Source organism: Aquila chrysaetos, chromosome 4 (genome assembly GCF_900496995.4).
Source record: "Aquila chrysaetos chrysaetos chromosome 4, bAquChr1.4, whole genome shotgun sequence".
NCBI lineage: Eukaryota > Metazoa > Chordata > Aves > Accipitriformes > Accipitridae > Aquila > Aquila chrysaetos.
Window position 1 is genome coordinate 27,714,977 of NC_044007.1, and position 10,536 is coordinate 27,725,512.

Below are 10,536 nucleotides of genomic sequence, written 5' to 3' on the forward strand. Positions count from 1 at the left end.
GTGCACACTTTATTTAAATCACACTTTTAAGATGTTTGAAAAGTTTGTTTGAAATGTGCTCACCTGGGCAAGAGAAAAACACCACTGCTACTGGACAACTGTTGCAGAACAATTGTCGTTTTCCAAAATAATCAATATCTGCCCTAGACAGCTCCGAATCTTATGACATTGTCATCCTCCCTGTTACAGTGAGGGAGCACAGACAACTGAGATTGTTCTGTGCCAGTGCTCTCTCCTAAATACTTTAAAACCTGTATTTTTAAGATGTATTGCCAAAACAGAACACTGTCAACTGATTATATGCAATTTTTTCAAATACATTTTGGAAGATAATCAAGAAGACTGTGTTTTTCATTGTATATGCATTTAAGATTTTACATAGACACTTTAAAAATCTTTTTTTTATCATTTTCCTAATTTTCTGTAATCCCATAAACAATGGGAACACAAGACCTGCGTCGTCCTGAATTTTAAAAAAAAAAAGATTAAACTAATTCTCATAGCAGTTATGGAAAGAATTCTCCTGACCCCAGTGATTGCTTAATTGACTGTGGAATGCTTTGTTAAATAAAAATGCACTTGAGCATATGACTGGATAGTTTGCTGATTCGGGTGCTTAGCAGTTGCTTTTGTTTAGTTCCTTATTTTCACAAATGACACAAACCATTTTCTTTTGCCCTTGCCCCTCATAGTTCCTTTTCTGTTGCTACTTTTGAAATTTAGACTTTTTAGCTCTTGTGTTGATTTTGCCTTCTCTTCCACTGGTTTACAGCTCATTTTCCTCCTCTTATGCAAGATTTCTACATTCTGATTCTTATACTCCATACAGGCATTTCCCTTCCATCCCGTTAAAACCTGTCCCGTGTGCTCAAATGTGCTGATACAATTATTTACTGGGGTTTTTTCTATCACAGATCAGTTTTGCACTTTCCCAGTTTAGAATTACTTCCCTCAAATGAATCTTTCATTCAGAAATTTGCAATATTCGTAAGTTAGACTTTAGGCAGAACATTGCATAAAATAAGGCATATATAGCACAGATTTGTTGTTTCAAACTGTAATTACTTTGAGTTAATTTTGCCAAAGCTGAAATTGCAATAGGATTTCACTGGAGAGAGGGGAAGCTTTCTCCAACATACAGTAATTTAAAAAAAAGCCGTGCTTTAAAATGTATGTTGGGATAATTTCTACAGAAAACCTAGTAACCAGAATGAGAGGGAGAAACTTAGATTAATTCAGAGAGTGCCTTTTCAGACTTCAAAGAAATCTGGTGTTCTTACTTACACGTTTTAAATGAGAAACAAGACTAATTTCACCTACATGTACTGACAACAGTTTGTCATATTCAACTACCATTTCTGCCTCCATGGACAGAAGAGCTCTTATAAGAGTATATATATTTTCCCGAGGTTTCTAAATTATAAACCTGTACGTGTGGATGTCTTCCTACATATAGACAAAGTTTGTGCAAGTGCCCACATGGACATTTTCTCTGTGACTGCATTTGTGTAAACTTCAGAAATATATTTTTCTCCTCATCATAAATGGATTTTGATTTATGCCCTACCCAAAGGAAAAGCACTATATAGATTACATAAATTAGCTGAATGTAAAAAATAAAATCTGCATAGGTTCTCTTTAAAATTTTTAGGTTCTCTTTAAATTTTTGAAATAATTGGCTTTTATATTATGCATGTTATATCTTAGACTAGGCATCTATGAAAGTAGCCTGACTCTGATCTTCTTGTATTTGGAAATACAATCTGATTGCACATAAAATGTTGCTTTCTAAAGACCTTAAAGGGAAAGCACAGCTAAGGTCCCTGACCAGCTCTGGTTTTGTCATTTCCATACATTTGGGCACCTCCCATAGCCTTCTTAACATCCTCTTAATGTGGTAAGGATATGAATTCAGTATGCTGTATTTACATTTTTATTCTACCTCAAAATCAGAGAGGAATTAAGTGCTTTTAAACCACCTTCTTGCTGAAATGTTCAGATTCAGGAAGGTGTCAGAGTATTTGAAGCATTACCAAGATACCACTCTCAGTTTGCACAGCAGTATAAAAGAAGTTCATCGTCTCTCAGCCATCCTCATTGTTTGAAGTGAAAAGATCATGCCAAAAGTCTCCATTGGCTCCATCATGGAGTCAAAAGTCTATGGAAGTGCTTGCATTCCAGCAATCCTTTATTCTAAACAGAAAACCTACAGAAAAAAATCTGCACCTGTTTAGGGAACTTTTATTTACTTATTCTTAAGCCTTACAAGTGTCTACTATAGGAGTAGTAGATTTAGTAGAATTATTTCAAAATAAGTAACTTTGGACCACTTGAAGAAGCTTACTAAGCAGATCCTGAAATTCAAGCACATTGAGAATCCCACTGAAATTACTAATTATATCCTTACGTTTACGAATATGTTTCCTGAATCAGCTTTGTCTTTGTAACATCATGATCATTTCAAAAGGGTGAGAAATAACAAACAACTGTAACTTCAGGGGAGAGAGAAATGATGTGAATAATCAAATTCTTAGCATAAAAGAAAGTAACAATAATCTTGCTTCCACATGAAATCATCCATAGGAATAAAAACAAAGGGAGAGTATAAATATAGAATTTCTAAAGATAAGCTAATTCATGCTTTCTTAATGTTTTCCATGAGATATAAGAGCCTCTTAAAGTTTAAAGTTGTTCCAGAAAAAAACCAAAAACCTCCAAACCTTTCAAACCTGATCTTTTTTCTCCATTTTTAGGAATGTATCTCTTTCTATATTACAACACATGGAAGAAGCCAGTCAAAAAGCAATTATATATCAGTTGTTTATGGTTTACCCAATAAAACCCTGAATAATGTTTAAGCAATGTCATCTGCTTGATCTATCTGTTGCTGGAGTTTAAACAGCCAAAACCACCACCATTACAGAGTTACAAGGAATAATTATGTATATGAATAGATTACTACATCAGAATTCATTTTCTCTCCATCTGGTGTACATTTTATTTTGACCACAAATGAGGCACTATCCTAGGAAACTAATTAACAATTATTGTAAACAATACCAAAGAGAGCAATCTGATTGATCTACCGAGTGCATTCCTTGCTTGCTCTATGGCACAGCAACAGCAACGAGTCCGTGACCACGCTGGGTAGGAGCACAGCACTGTCCCCATAGGTAGCAGTGTACATTTCAGCTTATGTTCAGAAGAAAATGAAAATAGGAGACACTGTACGTACTTTCTGAAGAAAAGCCGTAACACCAATATTTCAAAATCACTTTCCACAAATACTGTTGAATTCTTATTCTGTCAAACATGCTGTAAAGTGTTAGTTTTTTTCAAACAGTTTAGAAGGCACAAAGGCTTTCAAGGCCACAATTTAAACTCAAATCTTGTCTTCAAGACTAATATTTAAATGTAAAGATTCTTAGGACAGGGACCACTGTTATCTGCTCTGTCATATGCAACACTGAGTGAGAAGTGGACAATAATGTTGCTGCAGAAAAGACAAGTTTTCTGAGACCAAAAAAACAACTTAGATTATTTTTAATTTAGGAAGAAGGAATTAATTTATTATTTGTACTACAGTACAGTACTAACTGGGATGGGACTTCATGGGAAACATCCACATTGATAAATAACTGAGGGCCAGAAAATTAACTTATGCATCGGACCCTTCAGCATGCACGCCGCTTCATTTTTCGCTTGCTCCCTGGATCTTTTGGGCTGTTCCAGGTAACTGAGCAAAGTTTGCAGGAGAGTTCACTTCAAAAAACACAGCCAAAAGGCAGTATGGATAAGGTTACATCAGTTCTGTCTTTTTCTGCATACCTAGTCCTTCAATGCTGTATCCCAGAAGTTTTTCCATCTCCACAAACCTCTAAAAGTCCTCATGCTGCACTCTAAAACATGCCTACATACCTTCACTTCTATCCTATAAACACGTCGCCCTGGTGAGCTGGACAAAACCCCCTCGATTTATTTCAGAAACTTTGCAATGAGAGGAGCGCACAAAGAATAACGGCTGTTTCTGAGAGCCGCAGGCACCCCGCGCAGGGGCCGGCAGAGAGCCAAAGGCACGCAGCATCGGACGGGATGCTGTGACGAGCAGCACAGCCACCAGCCAGCCTGCGGCACTTGGCTTCACGGCCAGGGGCTGACTACCCATATAACTAGAGGCAGTTTTGATCCCGAACAGCCTCAGGCTAAAGAGACAGGACAGAAGAACAGTCAGAGCGGCAAAAGAGAAGGACCACCCCGACTCCTGGCAGTGGGCTGCAGCAGCCTTCTGCCCTGCTTTCTCTGTCAAGGTCCAGCTGTGTGATGCATCCAGCAGATTAGCAACTCCTCACTTCAAAATTCAAGATACTGTTAATATTACTCTCTATTCAACATCCAGTTTAACGTCTTTAAAAACCTGACTCCATTTCTACCCATAGCTAACATACCAAGAGATTTCAATTGCCTGAGCAGGGGTTTACACTAGATGATTTCAGGAGATCCCTTCCAACCGGGACGATTCTGCAGTTCTCCAGCTCCATGAAATGGGTGACTTGCCGGTAATAACGAGGTAAGTACTATGCAGATGCCGTAAACAGACCCTCAAGTTTCTCACTCTTTTTTTATAATGTTAACTCTGTCTACAGAAATGGGAGCAGAACCACATCCAGCTGGGAAGTTGTTTAAGCTGTTGTGAAATCCAGCTGTTACTGTTGGCTGGGAGCAGTTCCAATTTCAAATGGCTCCTAAGAGATTCGGTTTTCCAAAGTGTTGACTATCTTCAACCTTCACTTCCGTCACCTACATTGGGACCCAAAATGCATTCATATTTGATGTCTTAAAAATGCCTTATAAACCTATAAATTATAAAACAGAATAAGGCCTTTGATTTGGCAGCTGTATAAGGAACCAACCAAATATTAAGTCCTTCAATGAAAAGTACTGTAAGTCCTCTTACCTAGGATCATCCAGAACCAGAAAAACAACAGAGCCTTAAAATCCAAATACCTTGGCCACTTTAAAATTCATTTACTTCCATAGAAATGTATGCTCACGCTGAACAGTACATGTTCAGCATTTCCTGTTTCTCAGTATTGCACATCCAAATGCTTCCTAGAGATTTACAATACCACCTCAATTTCTCATCCCACATCCACGTGTATCCCAATTCTCTTTCCTGTTGTATGATTCATCATATTACAGACAAACCGTTTAACCTCTATGACCTTATCTACCATAGCAAATCAGTGGCCTGTGTGACAAGCACAAAGAGGCACCTGTGTGCAGCTCATAGCATAGAAAAAGCAACCATTAATTCACAATACCTCAGAAAAATTAGGCTTGCGTAAGAGCACATCCTTTACAACTCAGTCATAAACAAAAACTAAGTGTAACCGCAAATAGATTGTCAAATCAGGCCTTTGTTTCGAAGAGATTTGTCTTTTCCTATATTCACTGGTGTACAGAACGTAAGTGCTAGTGCGCTTAAATGACTGTGTAGCTGTTTGAAATCTTGGACTAAGATATTGCTCCAAGTTGTTACAGAATGTCAAACAATGACAAAAAAACTTTAAAAACATATGGATTTACTTTTCCTCCAAATTTCAGGTTTGAATTACTGCTTCTATTTTTTTTAATGAAATTGCTTATCTGACTTCCATTATGGAACGCTTAAAAAAATTTAGTGAACTGACAAGCTTATCTTGCATATTGATGCTACAAAAACTGTCCTGAAGGCCAAATCGAAAAGAAAGATACTGTTGGATGACGAAATATAATTATCTCATTTTATGTTAAAGTGCTTGAAAACATCCTTATAAGTATAAATGCTGTACATTTGATCTAAATAATAATTATCTTCAAATGGAAAGGGTAGATGAATACACAATTTGATTTTTCTGTTATTACAAAGATTTCCAGTTCCTGTCACCACCACACTGACTTCCCTCGGATGAGAAAAGATAGCAAGAAAAACACCTAAACAAAATTGTCCTCTCCCGAGCAGTACAGACAGAAACATATTTTAAAAAACCTAACAAACAGTGAAGTTCTCTTGTTTGTTGCTTTGCTTCCATGAGTTATCAGAAGAATTTCAGGGCTGGTGGTATTTCTTAACCTATAATCTTAGCACATTCCAATGCAGCTCTCCAAATGAAATAAAATACTGTGTATTTACTGTTATGAAATATCTGAAATATGTTTTGTTTGAACTCATCCACAGCAGAACCAATCACAGCTAAAAGAAAGGAATTTCATGTTGTCCTTTAGCACTTAAATAAATTACAATAACATATATTAAGCAGTAAAAAATCTACTTGCCACTTTGTCTAGCTTCATTACCAAGCTTAGCTGCTTTTCATGGTCTTCATTCTATCTAACCTGGTGAGGTAATATTACCTTGCATGGCATAAATCTTTGGCAAGATTAACAATACATGTTAAGATGATGTATGTTTTATTGCTGCTCAGCTAAACATGTCAGCTAAAGTAATTATGGCTATGAAGTTGCATTTATTTTTCCATAAAGGGATCCTTTAAGTCACACACATTTGGAATGAGGCATATCCACTTCAGTCTCTTTCAAGAGCAGTTTTTAACTGCATTACATCATTTAATATGGGGTTGAAACTTCATTATCCAACACACAGATCGTTTACTCCCAAAACTCTGTAACTTTAAGAGGATCTAGGGAAAAGGTAGGATTATCAGCGCTACGGAAAGTAAATATATATGAAAGTGTGTCTTGAGGACTGGATGGCTGAGGGAGATGGCAATGGAATTTAGGACCTTCCATTTCCAAGTCACTCTTTTCATTATGTACTCTATGAGTAATAATCGAGGTTGTTACTACAAAGTATATGACATTAGCTCCCTGGCCTGAGTCCAGATACTCATGGACAAAGTCCAGATTATGAAAAAAATCATCATATGGTTGGGACTCTTACTGGCAGTCGCAGCAGAGGCGGTAAGAACTGCACGTGCAGAGAAATCATTACCTACTCTGAGATGGAGAAGTCCTTTCAAAAGAGGTGAAAGTCATATTAAATGAGTGATTTCTGTGTAATAACTGGTGTAGTTTATGTCCAACTAACAAAGTATTAGATGCCACATAAAGTCTGCCAGAAAGACTCCATACTTGTTGGGATTGGTGCTCCGTGATGTAGACAGACTCAGGGTGAATTACAAAAGTTCAAGGCATCCGCCGAGCGAGATAGCTAATGCTGTGTGACAAAGTCCATTACTGCTGTCCAGTCCAGTCCTATATAGCCTTCACTTAATGAGGCTCAAGAAGTAGAAAATGCTTTAATGAGATGTGCAGCGGCTGCTAAATTGGAGGGAGGTGCAATCATAAAAAGATCATTGGAAATACAAACGAAAAATAACAAACTGAAATTCAAGTGGAAAACGAAGGGTGTGTTGCTCACCGTCTGCCTAAATGTGGTAAGAAGACCTCTTTGCATGGGATCCATTCATAACGGCCGTAGTATACAGGTGAGAGCTCCGGGAGTCTCAAGCAAGGACTGAGGTCAAATGGGTGAAGTTCTTCAGTAACAACTTCAACAGTCCCCAGTCCCAGCCCCAGCCCCAGCAGAAATGGACTACAGTCCATCACTGCAATGCTTCAGCTCTTTTCCAATAAGATGATTTATCTGAAAAGCCCCAAGTCTAATAGCTCATGTGAGAAGTGCACAGCTAATGATAAGAATGGAACGGAAGACTTGTCTAAAGGAATAAGCATCAGGTGAGTTAATCCTACTGAACACAACACACCAGCATCGTCAATAGGCTGAATAACCAGAAATACCTTTAAAGCTGCTCTAGTCTGTCAGCTGGCTCTATCAGTCAAAGACAAAGTGAGGAGAAAACCTCAAACAAATGTCTCCCTCACTGTGACCTAGGAGGCTGAACCTGAAGGAGCTGTAAATCTCAACTCAAACTGAGGAAATCCTCAGCTAAAGAATTTCAGAGAGGTGTGGTCCCTTTGACCAGCATGGTCAAAGGCCTGCAGCCTGACGCAAATGCACAGAACAAGCGTTTCTCTTCTGTCTATGTCTACAGAGTTCTCAGTAGCCTTTCCTCACCTTTTTCCACATACAGAAGGACGGTGCTCACAAAGTGAAAGACAGAATAATCCAACCTATATGAAGTTAGTGCCACTCTGAGCTGGATGTCAGTTTGCAGGACCACCAGAGATCCCTTCAAAATTAAAATATTCTACAAAAATCGTGCTTCATATTTACTCATCTGTTTTGCACTCTGCATTTTAGAAAAGGGTGATCAAATTTTGACATTTTGCAAACCAACTGTTGGAGGTACTTGCTCAGTTTTTTAATGATGTGTGTTATTGAGATCACTGATAACCTTCTCAAGAATTTTTTGCCCAGCTTCAAGACCCATATTCCAACCCCACATTCCACCACATTGCATTTTGATTTACACTATTTTAAAACCAGGTTATTATACTTAAGAGATAAAAAGTAAAGGATATTTAATACATATCTCTAATCTTGGTGTACGGTCCTTCAAATACTTGGTTAAACCATCCTTGAAGCTATTAATTGAATGAACAGGATATCATGTGCTTTGTGTGCCAGTAATACGTTCAGCACCGACTCCAGAAATTTGCTTAACTATTGTTCTACTTTAGCAAATAAACTGGAAAAAAAAAGTACCAAATATGTGGAATATATATATATTTTTTGTAATATGTCTCCATATTTTTATATTTCCATGGGCAGATGAGCAACATGCAGGAGCACAGTTTTATAATTTAAAATTTAATTTGAGTTATTTGGTTAGTTATGGGTTATCCATTCCCTGGCTTCTATATTTCAAAAGCAAATATTTGTGAGATGTATTATATGCAAAATTAGAAGTGAAGTTTCTTCTGTAATTTTTAAGGCTCTTCAATTAAGATTTACTGACAGTTTTATTCTTGACAATATATAATTAATTTGTACAGTGCTTTAATAAATAATTTGTCGAGTTTCATTTGAAAAATTGGAAGTAAGAAGTGTCTCACTGCTGAGACAGTCTACTGTTAAAACTGCTCTGTGATTTGCACTGAAACAGAGATAACAAAATTAAAGTACATCTAAAATCAGTCAGTTAGAAGACATTTTTATGTGTTAATCTCAGTCTGATTGTCTTTGGGTCTTAAAAGGGCTGAGTTTGACAATTCCTAGCTCTCCAGTAATCTGTCACTCAAGTGGCAAGCTTAATCTAGTAGAGCAAGTGAGGATTAGCTGTCTGATTAAAATATGAGAATTATTTATTAGAAGCACAAGGGGACTATATGCTCCTAAATTTTTGCAAAGGAAGATGAGGTTTAACTTAGCATACTGCATAGAGCATGTCTTTTTTTCTTTATCCTTAAATAGCTTTTTAATTTGTAAAACAGTTGATGTAAACTGAAGCAGCAAAACTGCTTAGTTATTAACTGTTGCAAACTTTTCTGTTGAAATAAAGGCAGGACCTTGGGTTAAGGTAATTACACTGTAAGAATAACGCACTGCTTTAGAAACAACCCATCAGTATCGTTTTGAAAGAGGAGGTTTTTCCTCTGAAGACTAGTAATGTGATAATTCAAATATTCCATGTGCTATAACTAAAGTCATTCAAACCCAACTATTTAAAAGAATTCTTCAATAATAGAGAGCATTTTAAGAAATTTCAGATTATCTTTTGTATTGATGTACTTCTGTGCTATTTTTTCTGATGATGTTGGCTCACCTGATTAGTAGGAAGGCATCCACAAATAGAGCAGTTAAGCGTAGACAACTGGATGGAGGTTCATTTTTTCATCATTCTAAAGGTGCATTTTGCTTAATTTTTAATGTACTGTTGTCAGTTACAGATTTTTTTTTTAAACCTATTGGTGTAAATGAAATCAAATATCTTGTGTCAGTGTTTTGTGAGAAACAAAGAATAAGTTTCTACAGATGGGCAAATGGCTTTAAAGATCTTTGCTAAGTTTCTTTTAAAATTTAATTATAGAAACTTTAGGAATTACTTTTCTATGTAATATTATATCCTAATTATGCCTTCCTATTTAAGCTAAGATAACTCTTAGTGCACACAACATATTTTAGTTAGGCATCTTATACATAAGCGGTTATGCATAAGAAATTCTGCTACAAAAATTAAGCTTACACGTTTACCAGATATCCTGTTTGTTCTCATCTTGGCCTGTTTACTTAGCTTCTATTATGATAGTAGTCAGCAGTTCTCATCTCTTTGTATGGTGCACAGCACAGGGTTGGATTTTTTCCCCTTACTAAAATGTGTATTTGATTACACATTTGTATTTGATTGTCCTTGAAATTATCTTTTATAAGTGCTCTGATCTGGAAAATGTTGCATATCAATGCAGTTGAAATTTATAAAGACTATTTCAAGACTCTTAAATCATGTAACATTTGTTACCGGTTTTGGAAAGCTCACTCTTTGAAGGCAATACCTTAGTTTGTGCATCTGACAAACTTTGATGTTACATGCATCACTATGATACATACCATACATTGTGCGAAGCAAGTGAGAA